A 19,914-nucleotide genomic window follows, 5' to 3' on the forward strand; every position below is an offset into this window, starting at 1 on the left:
CGGCCTTCTGTGAGATGGGTCTCCTGGTCCCAGCTAGTGTTTGTGAAATAAATGGGAACACTTTGCAGAGAAGGAAATCATAAAAAAGTTGAGAGATTATGTGCCCTATAGCCTTTTTATAACAAGGCAAGTAAGTAAAAAGTTTATAAAATGGTTCCAGCTGCTTCAGTTTTAGAGGCGGTCCTATTTCAATTGTTTAATGTTATTCACAGCTTATTAAGGCATGACTTACAAATATTACTAATTGCATAACTGAAGCACAGATTGGTTAAGTATCTTTGCATAGAAAATCTAGAATTTATAAACTTAGAAACTGGGTTTTCTGGGAATAATTAAGTCTGTAAAAGATACCAGTTTTTGGTAAAAATACAGGTTTCCAAAGACCAGTTATAGTTATAACCTCTGTTCTTCTGCTTGTATGGAGCCTTTGATGCTTTCTTTCCTAAAATATGAAGAAGGTAAAGAGAGAGAACATTGTTTCCCTTCTATAGAGAAAGGCTACTTACCTTTTCTCCTCTTTTTAAGGTGAAATCAGAATTCTGGAATTCAGATAAACTAGAGTTGAAGAATAATCATTACTTTTTCTGGTCTGGATACTGCTTGTTTTTATTTACTTTTGCCCGGAATAATAAGTAATTGGAAATTAGGCGAGGAAAGCCCTATTACGGAAAGAGAAAACAAAGTCTAAGCTCTCTGCTGACCTCTGCAGGTGATATTTTGAAATGCAATTCCCAACCTGCTTTCTCTCAACTTTGTAACTCTGTTTGTAAGGATCTTATGTAGATGGCTATACCAACAATCCTGATCTGTCGAGAAACATGGATGACAGTACAGACAACATCGTTTCCTCAGCCCTTGTGTAGCTCTCAGGTTTCATATTACTAAATTAAACATGTTTTAAAAGCATAGAAGTGTATGAAAGTTGCTACAGTTCACAAGAAATATTTTAAGGGCTTTTTCTAAATACAAGAAAACTAAGTTCCACTTCAAAACTCTAGAATTTGGGGTGCCTGGGTGGCTCAGTCTATTACGTGTCTGCCTTCAGCTCACGTCATGATCCCAAGGTCCTGGGATAAAGCCCCAAAGAGGGCTCCCTCTCAGCAGGGGATCTGTTTCTCCCTCTCCCTGCTTGAGTTCTATCTCAAATAAATGAACAAATCTAAGAACAAACAAACAAACAAACAAACACCTCTAGAATTTAAGATTACAAATTACTATGTATTTCACTAAAAACAACTCAGTTTAAAAGAGAATTTTAAATCTTACTAAAGAAGGAAGCACTGATTCAAACATGAACCAAAAGAAACTTTTAAAAAACCAAGTTCCAAAATATTTAGGAACTGGTTAAAAACAACAAAAAGGTGGGGCGCCGAGGTAGCTCAGTGGGTCAACTTTTGATTTTGGCTTAGGTCATGATCTCCTGGTTGGGAGATGGAGCCCCACATCCTCTCTGCACCTCCCCCACCCAAATAAATCTTTAAAACAAAACAACAAAAAGGCAGTTACTTGGACTAAATGAACATGAGAGAAGTTGGTAATATAGTTACATATAGATTTGAGTTTTAAAAAATTATTTGGATTAAAAATTTGATTGTCTCCAAGCTTTACTAAGAGCTGGGTTTGGAAAAAGATCAGTTCAGATCTTTATACTATTAACATGACTATAAACAGAATTCCTGATGGGCTAAGAAGTTTGTTATTATCAAAACCCTGGTCCCTTTCGCAATAATACAAATTGCAAAAAAAAAAAAAAAAAAAAAAAAAAAAGGCGGTATCAGTGCTCTTAGTGGTGACTTTTATCTCAAGGACATAGCGTAGCAAATAACTTCCAGTGTAATGTAAGATCACTTAGGCTTGTGTAACGGGATGTTGAGTGGGATTTTTCTCATGAAAGGAGGTTGAACCTCAGCTAAGGCTCAAATCTGAAGACTAACGGTCCTGTGTCCTGTACCCATGTTTCCTCAGCCCACTTTTACATCAGTCATGGCTCCAGCAATCGGCTGTTCTAGGTCGCTCTTGCTGCCCACTCTGGGCTCCCTGAGTACTGGAATGTGCCATTTACACAGGTACCATGGGGTAGTCATTGACTAATGGAGCACAGTTGCTGGTGGATAAAAGCTCCCTCCTCAGTCCCTTCACAAGACAGTTCTGCAGTGTATCTTACATGGTTCTTCTGAAGATTCCGGCAAAAATAAGCCTGGTGCCCACAATGGTGACCAGCTTCAATGCAGATACTTGGTATTAGCTGCCTCCTTCTGTTTCAATTCCCCATCCCTGGGACCATACCTCAAAACAGATTGTCAATGAGCTCATGTCTCAGGCTGATTTCTAGAAGGAACCTGGCTAGGACACTGAAACGGAGACTGGCCCTGGACACTAGACACACAGAATGAGATTCTGGAACTGGGTCCCTCATTGGAAAAATGGTGGTAAGGTCTGTAGTTATTGATCGGTATGGATGGAATGAAGCAATGGCTCCTACAGGGGTTGTGGCACATGAACAACATGGGGGGGGTAACAGTAACTGCAAAGGTTGTAGAGTTGGCTGCCTTCTGTTAATTGCTTTAAAAGCTTTGAAAAAGCAGCTGGTAACTTTCATAATGTTCTCAGAATCATTATTGCAGGAAGGGCCAAGTGGGAGCCCCTGAAATTCTATCCCCTACACTGAAGTCAAGATAATAAATAGAAGAAGTATTGCATACCAAGGGAAGACACAGAGATAGTCATCAAAATTACAGCAGGCAGTAGGGAGTCTCCACTTCATTTCCATTCAATTAATCTGCAGGACTCCCACAATGAGATGGACTGTGACCGCTAACAGTGGACTACTGTAAATTTAAGTGGTAATCTCAGTTGTTGGGCAAGACGTAGATCCTTTATTGGAACAGATCAAGACATCCTCTAGCATTTGGTATACGGCTCTTGATATGGCCTGTATTTTCTTTTCAATTCCCATTAGTGAAGAAGATCAAAAGTAGTTAGCTTATATTGTGGGAAGGAGAGCAGTTTCTATTTCATATCCTGAGCCTGTTAACTTTTCTCCTCTGTCAGAGTCCTAAAGGGCCTTGTGATCCGCAAAACATCATGTTAGTCCAGTAAACTGATGACATCAGTCAAACAGGACTTGGTGAGCAGGAAATGGCAAGTATTCTGGACACCCCAGGAAGTCAAATGCATGCCATGAAAATTCTGGGGCTGTCACAATAGAAAAGTTTTAATAGGTCCAATGGCCTATGGCCTATGGCTTTCTGAGATCTCTCCTCCAAGCTAAAGAACAAGCTGTACCTGCATTCCCTAGCACTAGGAAGGGGCACAGCAGTAGGTAAGACTTTACCTGTATTTGAAAATTCTGCTCTGACCCATTAATGGAGTCATCTGAATTGCAGTTTTGAGTGGAATCCAGAGCAGAAGAAGTCTCTGTAGCAGGTCTAGGCTGTGGTACAAGCCGGTCCTGCTGCTCAGAACACGTGACCCAGCATATCTGCTAAAGCTTGAGAGCTCTATGGTAGACAAAGAGGCCATGTGATGTCTCTGGCAAAGCTAGGAAAAGAAGTGCAATGCAGGTCCCTAGGGTTCTGAAGCTAGGCTAGGCTTTCCATGGTAGGAAACAGCCTGCTTTGTGAACAGCAGCTCCTGGAGTGCTATAGCAGCCCTAGTGAAGACTGAGGATCTGTCCACGGGACATCATGAGACTAATGCAATCAGAGGTGTCCAAAATGAACCACAGTCAAGCCTACCAAGTTACAGGTTTGGGGAGGTACAGTGGCAACCTATTATATGGTGGAAATGGCCTATTTGGAATTAAGCCTAAACAAGACCAAAGGGCATAAGTAAATTACATAAGTAGGTGTCCCCAGCTATCCCAGTACCCTGATATTAGCCCTTCAATTCTTCATTTGGTGGTGGTTCTTGGTAACCAACTGATAGAGGAGAAAAACTTTCCCTAGTTTCTGGGTAAATTGTTAGGAACACTACTGCGGACCCCCCTACTGTACTACAGTGCCATTTAGGGGTCATCCTGAAGGACACTGGTACAGGGAAACACTTCCAGCAGGCAGAGCTGCAGGCAGTCATCCAATTTATATGGAGGGAGAAAGGGCATGAAGTACAGATATATACAGGTTCCTGAGAAGTGGTGAATAGCTTGGCTAATTGCTCAGGGGCTTGGAAGGAGCGAGATTTAAAAAAAAAAAAAAAAAGACTGAGAGAAATTTTGGAAAAGAGGCATATAAATGGACCTATGGATTGTGCACAACGTGGGAGGATCTTTGTCTCCTGTTATCAAGAGTACAAAGGTACTAGGTGCCTTGTAGGCACCAGGTAAAAACAGTGATTTATCCTATGCATATTGACAATTCTCTCTCCTAGACCATGACAGCACTCTAGAAGAGGCCCACAAAGACTGGCCGAAGCACAGGTATGAAGGGTATGTGCAGATTCTCCAGCAGGGGCCCTCTTTTACCGAGACTGACCTAACCTCTGCCCCTAAAGAATGCCCCACCTGCCAGTAGTTGGGAAATGATGCTGAAATCTGGCCATACAGTTGTTTCCTGGGCAGAGCTGGTGGCTAGTTGATTACATCAGACCCTACTTGTACAGCGTGCAGGGATTCACCCCTGCTGCAACAGCCATCTCCGCTGGACACTGAATGTCTTTCTGTATCTTTGGGCCCTGCTGGCACCATCACCGAAGGGCTTGTACAGTGTCTGCACTACTTGCATCAGATCCTACACAATACTGCCTCAGACTTCAGGACGCACTCTGTAGCAAAGGAGTTACAACAATGGAAAGATAATCACTTGATCCATTGGTTCTCCCATATTCCCTGTTTCCAGAAGCGGACAGCATAACGGAACAATGGCATTGTTTATTGAAGATTCAGGTACTGCAGCAGCTCAGGGTTAAAATTCTGCAGTGTTGGAACTCTGTCCTTCAGAACATAATACATGTGAAACAGCCTATATATGGTCCTGTGTCCTCAAGAGCCATCAAACTAGGAATCAAGGGGTGGAAGAATTGGTCCTTCACATCAGCACTCCCAGATGTGGTGTTTCCCAGGTACAACCTGGCTCTCTGTAGCCACCAAGACTCAAAAAATATAAGCAAACTAGGGGCTCAGACCCCTCAAGGACAAAGGTGGGGCAAGCAAGTCAGACCCACTGAAGTGCTGGCCAAGGGTGAAGGAAATCTCTTCCAGTGGTGGTGGAGGAAGATGTTCATCAGTTATGCTCTGTGCAGCAGCAGACACTGTGGCTTGCTCTCTCTATTAGAACTCGCAGAGATGGCAGCTGGCCACGATCTAGAGGCCCCTGTGACAGATGGGATTTAAAGGAGTATATGAGCACATCTCTGCAGTACAGAGTGTACAGAGTCAACCAGCATTTGCATCCTCCTTCTCATATTCTCTACCCCTACCCCTTCATTAGTTGCACTACAGATCACTCCTTCTGTTCTAGGGCCTCTTCAATGCACCCTACAGGGAATCTGGACCAATGGAGGACGGGGCCAGGAGAGGAGATGCTGTTCCTCTGCCTGTGAGGATGCACTCTCCCCCCACCCCTGTCTTTAAAGATTTTATTTATTTGAGTGAGTGAGAGAGAGAACACGAGTGGGGGGGAGGGGCAGAAGGAGAGGGAGAGGTATACTTTCCACTAGCAGGGAGCCCAATGCAGGGCTCAATCCCAGGACCCCAAGATCATGACCGAGCTGAAGTCAGATGCCTGACTGACTGAGCCACGCAGGCACCCCAAGACACCCGTATTTCTAATTTGAGAAGGCATAAGCAAGTGGCACTAGCCACTGGCTCAGGGTGAGTAAAACCTGTTATGGGTGGTGCAGGAGTAGGAGAATGTGTTTCAATTATGGCTTCCCTGCAGGATTCATGCCTCAGAGCCTGATCAGGGAATGAACAATTCATGCCCACCACAGCATCTCCACTTCATCAGAAAAGGAATGAGAAAGAAAGCTGTTGGTATGGTCCTGCAGTTTCCCTGGAAAGAGACTATTCTCTCCTCTCTCCAAGCTCTCCTTCCCTTGTGGACTTTCAAGAGGACAGAGGGCCAACATGGCACTGACCCCACATGAGTTCCTGGTTCCTCTAGGACAAAGAATAGAGGTGAGAGTGACGACAGGGTCTTGCTGGGATGCATCCAGGTGGCCAAAGAACAGCATGAACTGGAAGGTGCATGGTATCCTACTGGCAAGACAGCATCCAGAAGTTGTGGCTAATCTAGCGATGGACCACCGATGCCTCAGGAACTTCACAGGAATGGATCCCTCATTAGCAGGATTTGATGGAGCCATTATTCCTTCTCACTGATCCCAAAGAGGATGAGACAGAACAGAAGTTACAAACCAAAATGAAAAGGATTGTAATCTCATCCAGTCAGGTGAAGAGACATGACCCTGTTTCTCCTTTCTCCCTTGGAGTCTGGGTCTCAAAAAGATGGGAAGGAGATGCATGCAATAAACAGAATACATATCTCCTCTACAGATTTCTAGGGTTGCAGAGAGATATAATCTGCAGAGAGAGAGACAATGCCTCCACTAGAATGTAAGCTTCATGAGTGCAAAGACTGTTTTGTTCTCTGAGTGTCTAGCACACAGAAGGAGCTCAATAATATAATAAACAAATGAATGAAGACTGAATATGCTGAGGAGAAAAAAATGCTGTGAATAAAATCCGAGATTAAAATTTTATCATTAAATACAGAAAACAGAGGCTTACAACTGGTTATGTCCAAAAGTCTGCAACTTCCGAACAATCTTTACTGGCCCTAGCGTAATTTAATTTATGGTTATACAGACTGAACAGAAGGATATGTTCAAAGAAATAGAAGTCATATTCTCAGAAAGGTAACAGAGGAAAATACATTAATGAAAATAAAGATTCTTATGGAAAAACAAAACAAAAAATTAGAGATCTTGGAAGTAAAAAAATTGTCAAAATTTTATTTATTGACAATACAGAAATGTAAAATAGATATTAATGAGGAATTAGCAAGCTAGGAAATGGAGGAATTCTCCCAAAGAATAGCATACAATATTATAGAGATGGAAAGAATTTAAAAAAGAGATAATAAACATATAAAATAATTCCAGATTTTCCAAAATCTTCCCAAGTTCTAGAAGCAACAACTAGAGAGTAAGAGGATGAAAATAATCTAAACCTGAGAAAATTTCACAAGGCATTTCTGAAATAAATATAATTCTTTACAGTTAGAGGGTCTAAAAAATGCCAAACCAGATGAATAGAAAATTTAAGGAAAACTCTCAAACTATAAAAATATTAAATAAATGGTTGCATCAAAAAACAAAACAAAAACAAGAGACTAAAAAAAATTCCAAACACTGCAATATACATAATAAATCAGAGGCTATGAGCCATACAACATAAGGAACTTAAATTATTTTTCCCTTTCCCCCATTTAAAAAATTGTGATGAAATATATATAAAATTGACCATTTTAATCGTTTTCCAAAAAAATTTTATTTACTTGAGAGAGAGAGTGGGCAGAAGAGAGTATGAGTGGAGGGAGGGGCAGAGGGAGTACAAGCAGAGTCCCTCCTGAGCATGGAGCTGGACACGGGGCTTTATTCCAGGACCATGGGATCACGACCTGAGCCGAAGGTGTTTAACTCACTGAGCTATTCAGGCACCCCCAATTTTAATCATTTTTAAGGGTATCGTGCAGTAGCGGGGGCTCAGAAGCATTAAGTGCATTCACTCACATCATTGTGCGATCATCACCACCATGATTTGCTTCTGTCCTCTTTCTTCCCAAACAGAAACCCTGTGCACATTAAACTGTAACTCCCCATTTCCCCCCTCCCCAACCCCTGGTAACCACTATTCTATGTCCTATCTCTACGAATTTGACTATTCTAGGTACTTCATATAAGCAAACTTATAGAATATTTGTCCTTTTGTGTCTGGCTTATTTTGTTTAGCATAATGTTTTCAGGGTTCATCCATGCTGTAGCATGTATCAGAATTCAATTCCTCTTTAAAACTGAATATTCTATTGTATGTATATATCACATCTTGTTTATCCATAAGGGAGTTTCTTTCTGTTCCTAGTTTGTTGGTTTTTTTTTTTTTTTAATCAGTCATGAAAGGGTGTTGGATTTTGTCTAATACTTTTTCTGTATCAATTGAAATGATCATGAGGTTTTTCTCCTCCTTAATTCTGTTAATGTGGACTTTAAAAACTACATTAATTGGTTTTCATTTGTTGAAGCATCCTCGCATGCCAGGAATCAATCTCACTTGGTCTTAGTGTATAATCCTAATAATATGCTGAATCCACTTCGCTGGTATTGTCTTGAAGAACACTTACAAGGGATATTGGTCTATAGTTTTCTTGTAGTATCTTTGGCTTTGGTATCAGGGTATTGCTGGCTTCATAGAGGGAGTTAAGAACTGTTCCCTCCTCTTCAGTGTTTTCCAAGAATTTGAGAAGGACTGGCATTAATTCTCCTTTAAATGTTTGGTAGAATTCACCAATGAAGCCATCTGGTCTGCAGCTTTTCTCTTCTGGGAGGTGTTTTGATTACTCATTCAATCTCTTTACAGTTATAGGTCTATTCAGATGATTTCTGTGATTCAGTCTTGGTAGGTTTCTAGAAATCTATCCTCTTCATCTAGGTTATACAATCTGTTATTGTATAATTGTTCACAGTTCTCTCTTATCATCCTTTTTATTTCTGTAAATTGGTAGCAATGTCTCCACTTTCATTTCTGACTTCAGTAATCTGAGTCTCCTCTTATTTTTTTAGTCAATTTACCTCAAGATTCATTGGTTTTATCTTTTCAAAGAACCATATTTTAGTTTCATTGATTTTTCTCCATTATTCTATTCCCTTTTTAATTAAAACCCACACGAATCTTTACTATTTCCTTCCTTCTGCTAGCTTGAATGTAACTTATTTGTCTTTTTGTAGTGACTTAAAGCATGACATGAGGTTGCTGATTTGAAGTCTTTTTTTTTTTTTTTTTTGAGAGAGCGAGCAAGTGAGCCCATAAGTAGGAGTTCAGGGGAGAGGGAGAGAGAATCTTAAACAGGCTCCATACCCAGCAGAGTCTGAATTCACAACCCTGAAATCATGACCTGAGCCGAAATCTAGAATTGGATGCTTAACTAACTGAGCCACCCAGGTGCTCCAAGATCTTTCTCCTTTTTAATGTAAGAGTTTATAGCTATAAATTTCCCTCTTAGTTTGTTGCTTCATCCCACTAGTTTGGTATATTAGGTTTTCATTTTCATTTGTCTCAAAGCACTTCCCAATTTTCTTTGTGATGTCTTCTTTGACCCACTGGTTATTCAAAACTGTGTTAATTTCTACAGAATTATGAATTTTTCAGTTTTCCTTCTGTTCTTTCTAGTTTTATTCCATTGTGACTACAAAAATACTTTATATAATTTCAATCTTTTCAAACTGATTAAGGCTTTATATGTTCTATTCTGAAGAATGTTCTATGTGCACTTGAGAAAAATGTATATTCTGCTCTTATTGGATAGTTTTCTGTAGATGTCTATTAGGTCCAAATGGTTTATGGTGGTGTTCAAGTCCTCTATTCCCTTATTAATTTTCTGTCTGGTTGTCTATCACAATTGGCAAAAAGTTAAAAGATTACAAAAATTCAGGGTTGAGAAGGATGTAAAGACACATTATCATAAACTGATGGAGAAGTATAAATTTGTAAAACTATTGGAAGGCAAGTGAACATTATCAAAACTGAAACTTGCAACCCAACATTTCCATTTCTTGATATCTGCATTAGAGGTTCCTTTGTACAGAAGGAGAAAACACAATGCAGCATTATTTTTAATGTGAAAAAAAGGAAAATATATTAAAGGGCCATTCTTCAAGGACTGGTTAAGTAGATCATGGTACTTTACACTATGGAATATGATACGGCAATCTAAAAAGAATGAGGTAGCCTTATATGGTATTGATAAGAGATAAAGAGAAAAAAAGCAAGCTGTAGCACATGTACAGTATGATCATATACAGGTCACCATTACACACATTGTGTGGAATTATGTAAATAAACAGAAGGGAATCTGGAACACATCAAATAATAACTAGTAACTTCAGAGGATGAAGGCAATACAAGGAAACTTAAAAAAAAGTTTAATTTTGAACAAAGACAATGTATTCTTGTATTACTTTTATAATTAAAAAGCAGACACAAGCATTTACATGCACAGAGCAGCAGGAATGATTCACAGTGATCTGGGAATGATTAACCTTAACGATAAACAGCTCTGGATACTTCAGTAGCTTCTCAGAGCATTATCAGGAGTAACTGTTTTATGTTTAACTTTTATATTTTTGGCTAAGAAGAACTATTTTCTTATATCTATCCTCTGTTCCTCTTAACTTTCATCACCTGTACCAGCAGGTGGCTTTATTTTTTTGACCTATGTCACAGAGAAACAATGTTTTATTCTACTATCTTACAGGGCACCAGCAGAGATCATAGGTTACATCAAAATTCAAGATGGGGGCAGTAATTCATAAGGTAAGCAACTAGGGGTGCCTAGGTGGCACAGTAGGTTAAACCTCTGGCTCTTGGTTTCTGCTCAGGTCATGATCTCAAGGTTGTGAGATAGATCCCGGAGTCAAGCTCCTCCCCGAGTCAAGCTCCATACTCGGTGCAGAGTCTGCTTAAATACGCTCTCCCTCTGCCCCTCCACCTTGCGCTATCAAATAAATAAACCTTTAAAAAAAGTAAGAAGTTAAGTAAGTCACTAGCTTTAGCATGCCATCTAGCTTCAAATTATTCAAATCTGTGCCTCAGAAAAATTATCAATATCCTGTCATGGTCTAAGAGGTGTGTTTGTCAAAAGTGAGATTTTATGAATCCAGGAACTAACAAAAGTTTATTATAATCCTAAATAATCACAAATGTTTTAAAAATCATTTATAAGGAATAACATACATAACTCATTATTGTGTTTAATCTAAAATTTACATAGTACACCAATACTCAGAGTATAACACTTCAATATACTACTTAACTTATAAGAAAATGAAATCCCCAAATCTGAACATTCTGAAAAAGAAAAAGCCACATATATACACACACAAACACACACACACACGTACACACATTTCTTTTGAAGTGTTCTGGTTTGTGTTTTGAGTACTAACAGAGTTAAAGAAGTCTGGTCATAAAAATATGACTCAGTCTTACTCATCTCAGTATTATTTTACATGAACAAAGTAAAAAGTCACTTTGGACTCTACTATCAGAAGAAAAGAGCAAGGTTATGGTTGCTAACAAACAGAGATGAGAAACACCTTTGGGAGACAAATGTCATGTTCCTTTTAAGATGAGTAATTTTATACATAATATAATAGTAAGGCAACCTGATAAAAGATAGTGCTAAAATTTTACTTGGAGACAAATTTGATAAAAAGCAACCACAACTTCACAATAAAGGAGCCAATGATTCCCCTACATGAGAAATCCTTAACATCAGTATTAAATTCTTAATGTAAGATATCCAAAATCAAAATATATAATGCAATGCTCATGTTATATGTTTACCTAAGTCCAAAGTCTTATTTGAATCATATGACCCATTATTACTTTATCTGTTTATTCATTAAATATTTACTGAGCACCTATTATGTGTCAGGCCAGGTGGCTAGAGGATTGAACCACAAAGGTAAATAAAGCAATGGCTCCCAACAAGAGCCTCAAAAGACCATACAAACCGATTATATTTAGCATATTACATAATAACTGTTATATTTAGATGAAAGGCCATACAAAACACAGGGCTGGGTGAGTTGGCAGAGTATCCATTTCAGGGTATGTTTTTGGGGAGAGGGACAACTTTAAGAATGTCACATTCTAACTTAATGGTCAAGTTCTGGCTATACCTAAGTATTGCTGGGACAACTTAAAACAATAAAAACAAAACTCAGATGTTCCTAGGTCCCAAAGGCACCTATCCGCTTTCCCCCATCTCCTCACATTCATATAGTCTGGGATAGGGCCTAGCAGCACATTTCCTCCCTTAAAAACTCTCCAGGTTACTCTGACTTATAGCCAGAGTTGAGTAATTATTTTCAAGACATAAATATAGCTTAATGCTACCGTTATCATCACAACTTCACTGCTGACTTCTTTTTTCCTCATGAAATCCTAAACTGTTCCTGCTATTCAATTTTCCCTACCTAGAGGGATTATGGGAGGGGTAACCAGGCTTGGTTGGTAGGGGTGGGATTCAGGGAGGGGGTAAGACTCTGGAAAGGGTTCCTGGATATAATGAGCGGGAATAGGTAGGAAATCTCCAGGCCATTAAACCAAGTGAGGATGTATAAGGGAAAGGAAACAGGATATGACTGAGAGCGATATTTTGGAGAGATGGAGTGGGAGCTCATCATAATGGGGATTATATGTTAAGTAACATTTGGGTCTTATCTTTAAAGCAATGAATAGCTACTGAAAGAATTTAAGCAAGACCAAGGAGGAGGGACTGGGTGTGGGTCAGTCGGGTGAACATCTGGACTCTTGACTTGGCTCAGGTCATGAGATCGAGTCCATATTGGGCTCCACCCAGGGCACGGAGTCTGCTTGAGATTCTCTTGCCCTCCCTCTGCCCCTCCCCCACTTGCACGCACAGGCACATGCCCCCACCTCTTAAAAAAAAGATCAAAGAAAATCAATATGGCATCATAAAGAGGCTACAGGCAGGGAGGCCAGTTACAAAGCTGTAACTTGTAAGCAACCGAATAAAGGGATGTGAAAATCAGACTGTGATCTGGCTTCAAGATTCAGATTAGGGAAGGGAGTCATCAGTTACACAAGCTGAATCTGGTGAGTGAATGAAGGGGCTCTCCAAAGAAAGATCATTAAGAAGAAAAAACTGATGAAGATGAAACCTTAGGAATGCTCTTTTCATCTCCACAGTCCTCACTCCCCTTCCAGGCTTCCAGACACTCTACCAGGTCCTCACTAACCAGTACTTTCTACAGAGATGGGAGGACTATAACTGTGGAAAATCAGTTCAAGAATCCAGAATATCCTTTCTGTTGATTTTCATAGGTCAATAAACTCTTCAGCCAATCATTTCCAGCCTTCAAACTAAGTGGCCAATTAACCCCCTGTACTACTTCATTTCTTAGTTCTTCCTAATATATTTGACTCTTTCTAAAGAATTTATCGTTCCTGACACATACATAACTCATTTTAATTCTTGCCATTTGTAGACGCCGCTTCTCTATCTGGGGTTCATGTTCACTTCCATAAAAACTCAACTCCAAATCAAAACCTCCCCAAATCTTCTATTTCTCCCTCCTGTTCCTCTTCCTAACACTATCATACTTGTATAACTATGAAGGTATGATTTTGTCAGAGGGTCTCATTTCTGGCTTGGACATAGTCTTATCTCTAAGGTTAAGAATAGGACCTGAATCATTGTGGGTGCCCCACAAAATGTTTGTGGAATTTAAAAAAAAAAAAAAAAAAGGAGTAAAAGAATTTAGACTTAGTGAAGTTTTGAGTAAACAAAGATGATATTCAGTAAATTATTATTTCAAATTCATTCTTATCATAGTTGTACATAATTCCTTAGGTCTGGAAGAAATGGAGACTGTATCATGACATACAGGTAGGTCTGGTTAATGTAACCTTTTTTTTTTTTTTTAAAAGATTTTATTTATTTGACAGAAAGACACAGAGAGAGAGGGAACACAAGCAGGGGAAGTGGGAGAGGGAGAAGCAGACCTCCTGCTGAGCAGGGAGCCCAATGTGGGCCTTGATCCCAGCACCCTGGGATCATGACCTGAGCTGAACACAGACACTTAATGACTGAGCCACCCAGATGCCCTGTAACCAAACTTTTATAAAGATTTTTTTCTTGAGTATAACTCCACAGTTTGAAGAACATAGCAATAGTATATGCAAATGTATAACCACTGCCCCGAACCTGACAAATTTTGAAGGACAATAAAAAGTTTATCTTTGGCTCGTTGATGAGTATTAGTATCAGTGCATAATATACAATCTATGCTAAAAATTATAGCAATTCAAATAAGTCCAGTAAATTCAATGTCAATAAAATCTGCTAAAATTATATTGGTTTCAGAAGAAAGCTAAATTTGCTTTTCACCATTGAGAATAAAATGCAGGAGTCATAATTCTGAGACTAAGGTGATGGCAGCGACATAGTTTTTACAATTTTTCCAAATCCTTCCATGAAAACACACACAACAAGGACAGCAAAACCAAAACCCCAAGGTCAGTATGTCTAGCACTATGTGACAAGGTACACATCCCCATGAACCCCAAAATACAAGTTAATGTGGATAAACTACCAACAACTCTAAGACTTATATAGCATCAGAAGAGAAAGGAGAAAAATAAAATATCTGCCACATCTGACTAGAGAAGAATCTGGAAACTACGGACAGCTATGTGCTGCAGCTGCAGAGTAAGGCGGGTCATTGTGACCATGGCTATTAAAACTGGGAAGGGTTTTATCTACTAAAGGGTAGCAGTAAGGGGTTCATGGTTGGAACACATGAATTTAGGACTTTCAAAGCTCCCTTCCAAGACAAAGCCCTACACTGTGGTTTAAGTTCTGGGAACAGATTCAAGTCAAGTGGAATAGACATGACAGACATCCAGGAAAAGAGAAAGTTCCGATAAAAGTTGAGGAGGAAAACAGGTCCTGGAGAACTCAAAGTGTATCTACTTTTATTATTTGTTTAAGACAAGAGAAGAGGAAGTTTAAAGTTATAAAGCTAGAAAAGCTTTCCTGACTCACTCCCCCTTTCTAAAGCCACTTTCATGTGGTAATGACCAATAGAAAAGAATCACAGTCAAATCCCATATGAAGTTTTCATAAGAAAAAAGTTATAAGGGAAAAGGTAATATCCCTACAAAAAATAAAAGCATGGTAGAAAAACATGCTCACAAAAAAACTACAATATTCCAAGACTAGCTTATAAAAGAGCATAAATCAAAATTAGAAAGGTGGCAAAATTAAGGAAAGAATTAGCAATAAAACACAATATCCAAAACTTGAAGTCAGCAATGAAGGATGCCTGCATGCTCTCTCCGTGGATGATCTCATCTTCTAGGGCCGCGCCTCTTGTCTGATTCACCATTTGTTACTGACCGTGTTTTGTGACTCTGTAAGGGCAGATGTTAACTGCAGAAAACTGAGGGCAGCGTATATACATTTTGTAGGTAGAGATGGAGATGAGGGTATTAATTTGTTTTGCATCTATTTAGCAATCTTATTCCAAATTGAGTGGAACAGAGCAACAGAAGCAAAGACAAGAAAAAAACTCAGATAAAGAAGGGGGGCAAAAAAGAAAGATCTCAGAAAGCATGAGGCTGTATTGTTATAAACCACTTTGTGAAGACAACAGAAGAGGGAGCCCTGGAGCCATGAAGGTGAAGACAGGCTACAACGGCTCACTCCTCCATCTTATCTTTAAGACAGGAAAATTTACTGCACTTAAAAAATGAGCAACAGAAAATAATCTTGAATCCCCTTTAAAACTATTATAAGAATACAGAAAATGTGAAGTAGAATAATGTCTCTAAGCATAAAATAAATTAGGAAATTATAGAAGCTATGAAAGAACATAAAACTCAGAAATTAGAGAAAGGTAGAGAAAGGAAGATTTGCAATGAGGTGAGAGAACTAAAAGAAGAACTAAAAGAAGAAACTAGAAGAAGTTTTAAAAGAACCAAAAAAAGAACTAAAAATGTAAGAATTATTTTAGAATAAAAAAAAATATGCCTGCTGAATTAGGAGAAAAAAGAACACAAAAGGGAAGACAAGCTTGAAGACAAGCCTGGGGGCTCATCTGACTCTTGATCTCAGCTCAGGTTGTGATCTCGGGGTCATGAGTCTAAGCCCCGCACTGGGCTCCATGCTGGGCAGGGAGCCTTCTAAAAAAAAGATAAAGAGAAAATATTTTGAGAGAAAGTGATAAATATAAAAGATTAAAAAATCCAAACTAAGTAAAAATCAGGAAGGGGACAGAAAACAATGGAATAGAAAAAAATGACAAAAACTACGAGAACAAGTCATCTGAATTTACTAAAGTCTAGAGCAGGGGTTGGCAAACTCTCTATAAAAGGCCAAATAGTAAATATTTCAGTCTCTGTAGGTCAGGTGGTCCTTGTCACTGCTACTTAACCTCTGCCACTGGAGTGTTTTTAAAAGCAACCATTAACAATATATGGAAGTCACTGAGCAGGTCAGACATGGGTTGATAGCTAACTGACCCTTCGCTAGAAAAGGAGTTTCAGAAAACCAAAAACCTAGAACTGGTGCTCAGCATTCAATATACACTTATCTGCAGAACTAAAGCCTAAAAATGGGTACACAGCACAATCTGTGATGATTTTGTAGATACAGTAAAACTACATTCAAGAAATGGAAAATGGTCAATGTATATGAAAAGTAAAATAAGCACTTAATACTTTAAAGGTATTAATTTAGAATAAAGGGATTATTACTTTAGTTTATTAACAGGGGAGAAGGAGAGGAGGGGGAAGAGGAAGAGGTGTCAGTTGATTATAATAATGCTCATAGGAATGAACCAATTTACAATAGCTAAAAAGGGGAAACTGAAGGCAAAAATATCCAAGAGAACAAAAACATGAACCTTCCTAAATATGGAAAGACATACCAAAGCAAAACACACAAGCAAAACAAATAAGGAAAGAATAAAATAGAGCATATAATAAAGATAGCATTCTACTGTTTAGCCAAGAGAGTGGGATACACAAATATACATGCAATTGCTTCTATTTTTAAAAAGTGAAAGAATAAACCATAAAATTTAAAAAACAAAAAAAAAGGATTTTTTATGGAAGAAAGAAGTAGGGTAGAAGATCCAGGAATAGAAATAAGAATCCTGTAGACCTGACTTTGAAATTCCATACAGTTTTGTTACATGATTTTAAGAAAAATTAAGTTTAAAAAGTAGTTCTTAAAAATTGAAAATAAAAAGGAACAAGTAAATTGTTGCCATAATTACACACAGAAAAGTACTAGTTCAGGGGCACCTGGGTGGTGCAGTTAGTTAAGCATCCAACTCTTGGTTTTGGCTCAGGTTCTGACTTCAGGGTCCTGGGATTGAGCCCCATGTTGGGCTCCACACTCATTGGGGAGTCTGCTTGAGGATTCTCTCTCTTTCTCTCTTCTTCTGTCCCTCCCCACTCACACTCACTCTCTCAAAAAAAAAAAAAGTACTAGTTCAATAATTTAACATAGTAAGCTGTACATACTGTAACTAATATGCAAAAAACAAAAAACCTGAAAAATAAAACATACAATGTTTTCAATAATTGTCTCATTTATATTAATATAGTAGCAGTAACAATCTGCAGTAATGCAGACTGTTGTCTTTGAACTGTGAGTAAATCAAGTGAATAGTTATGTCAGTGTCCCAAGACCTAGATTTTTGGTGTGGCTGGAGAGATCTAGACAGGAAGATTAATGCAACTGAGTAAAAAACACTATAGCCTCAAATCTGAAATATCAGTACAAACTCAAAATTTATTATATCTGAAAAAGTGATATACATTTCCTAGATTTGTCCATTAAAAAGGCACAGAAACAAGAATCAATACAGCAGCAAGGACTGTTCATAATGCTCAGGTTTAAGCCTCTACCATTTCCTAAGGAAAGCAGGGTTTTTAGAAATAGGGCTCTTTCCAGGTATGGAGCAGAAACATCAACAAAATATACAAGTGGGCCTGGAAGAGCTTGTCATCCTGGAAGAAAGGGAGGCCATTTAGCTTCTAGATATAAAGTGAGGCTCATGTTAAAGGATATAGGAAATCGATACATTGCTTTCCTTACATTTACATTATGTTAAATGTCAATTATAAATGAAACTGGGGAAATGACGACATTGGCACCATTCTGACGCCAAAGATAGGGGAATTTGAGCACTGTAAGCATAATAATGGAAGTGGATTAAAACACTACAAATGTGCTAATATTCGTATGTTCATAATCACATTAAAAAGAAAAAAATCACAAATTACTTTTAGAGAATTTTAATGAATAAAACACATCACTTGAAAACTGATAAAAGGAAGCAGGCACTTGTTCTACCTTTAGTTTAAGTATCTTGTAGTAACCAGATGGTTGGTGAGGAAAGTTTTCTTTTTTTTTTTAAGATTTTATTTATTTATTTGAGAGAGAGCATGCATGAGCGGGGTGGGGGGGTGGAGAGAGGAAGAGAGAGAAGCAGGCTCCCGACTGAGCAGGGAGCCTAACATGGAGCTCGACGCGGGGCTCCATCCCAGCCCCCTGGGATCATGACCCAAGCCAAAGGCAGATGCGTAACCAATTGAGCCACTCGGACACCGCAAGGGAAGTTTTCTTTTTACAGAAGTAATCTAGTTAATAAAAATGACTGATAAAGGCACAATGTTACCACCTTGCAACCCTCAATGATAAAAGAATTCTAGGCAATGAGAATTAATTTTGCCCAAAACAATCTCTAGATCTACTAGTTTATCAGGAATAAAGCGAAGAGAGGAACAGAAGAAATGATACCAGAGAGATGCATGCAATTGTGAATATGCAGGATGTGAAGGGCTCTACACATGCTTACTTCTTCAACGACAAAAAACTCTTAAAAAAAAAAAAAAAAAAAAAGAAAAGCTAGAGAGAGAACCTACAAATTAAAAGACAGTGAAGAAAGATAATCACAATGTATGGACCTTATATGAATTCCAATTCAAACAGACAAAACGAACAAAACCAAAACAAAAAAGGTGTAAGACAAATCAAGGAAGTGTGAACACTCAATCTAATGATACAGATAACATGATACAACATAAAGGATTTTCTTCAAAATAATCTAGGGCAGAGGCGGCAAACAGAGAGATAAAATGACAATAACTTGATCACATGATGGGAACTGGTGAAGTTGGGATAAACAAAAGGAGGATTATTTTTCAGTAGATTTGACCATGGATTTTATTGTGGCAAACTATAAATACTGTCTATTTCTGTATGTGATCTGATTTGAAGCATACCTAAAAATACCCAGGGCTGTAATTTCATTTTTTTTCCTTTCTTTGAATACAGGATTTTTAAATGTAACTAAAACTGTTTTGCGAAAAGCCTTAACACTTAAAACAGAGTTCTCCCATAAACATATTACATATGTACACATGCCACCCTCTCCCCTGCAAATCTGGCTTGCTGGATTTGGTAATATGTTGATGGGCAAACCTATAAAAATTGCCATCATTAGACATGATGTCAAACATTTTTAAAATCTCACTTAAAAAATGTATAACCTTTATGTAACAATCTTTAAAAAGGTTCCTTAAAACCAAGATGGTTCTGTCAAGTTTGCCAGTTGACAAAAATGGACTAAGTAATTCCACAGATACCAAGTTTTGGGACTTAAATACAATTTTACATAAAGGATACATAATCATTTTTTAAGTGTGCACTGGATTTTGGTTTGTCACAGGTCACACATTGGAAACACAGACACTTCTGACCTACAGACGAGCTGTTTGGTTTGCATGGTCCAACATATAAAGATTGGGAGCTTTCACATAAAAATCCAGATTTTGACAGTCCTACAAGCAGCCGTGAGCTAGAGCACAGTAGCAGCTGCCTCTTGCAGGAGGGTATGTTTCTTTTTTCCACCACGGTCCCTCGCTTCCTTCCTCCTTGCATACACGGTAGGCCTGGTCTCTTCAGACATTTGAGTGTGAGATCACTAGTTAAAGCCCAACACTGTTCTTGGGGAGGCTTTTACCTCATTCTTAACAAAGTACAACAGAAAAAAGATATCTGTAAGAGTCCATATTATTTAGTTTTGAACTTAAAAATTTTTTAAAATTAGCATTCATCATCCTTATAGCACAAAAATAAAATATTATCTGCATAT

General features: G+C 38.5%; 1 protein-coding gene across 1 annotated transcript in view; it reads right to left on the bottom strand.

Annotated features, from left to right (window-relative positions):
• NET1 (neuroepithelial cell transforming 1) overlaps positions 1 to 19,914 on the bottom strand; it is a 66,086-nt gene that overhangs the window by 16,664 nt on the left and 29,508 nt on the right. The gene's annotated exons all lie outside the window — the stretch shown is intronic.

The sequence above is a fragment of the Neovison vison genome, chromosome 12, assembly GCF_020171115.1.
Source record: "Neovison vison isolate M4711 chromosome 12, ASM_NN_V1, whole genome shotgun sequence".
NCBI lineage: Eukaryota > Metazoa > Chordata > Mammalia > Carnivora > Mustelidae > Neogale > Neogale vison.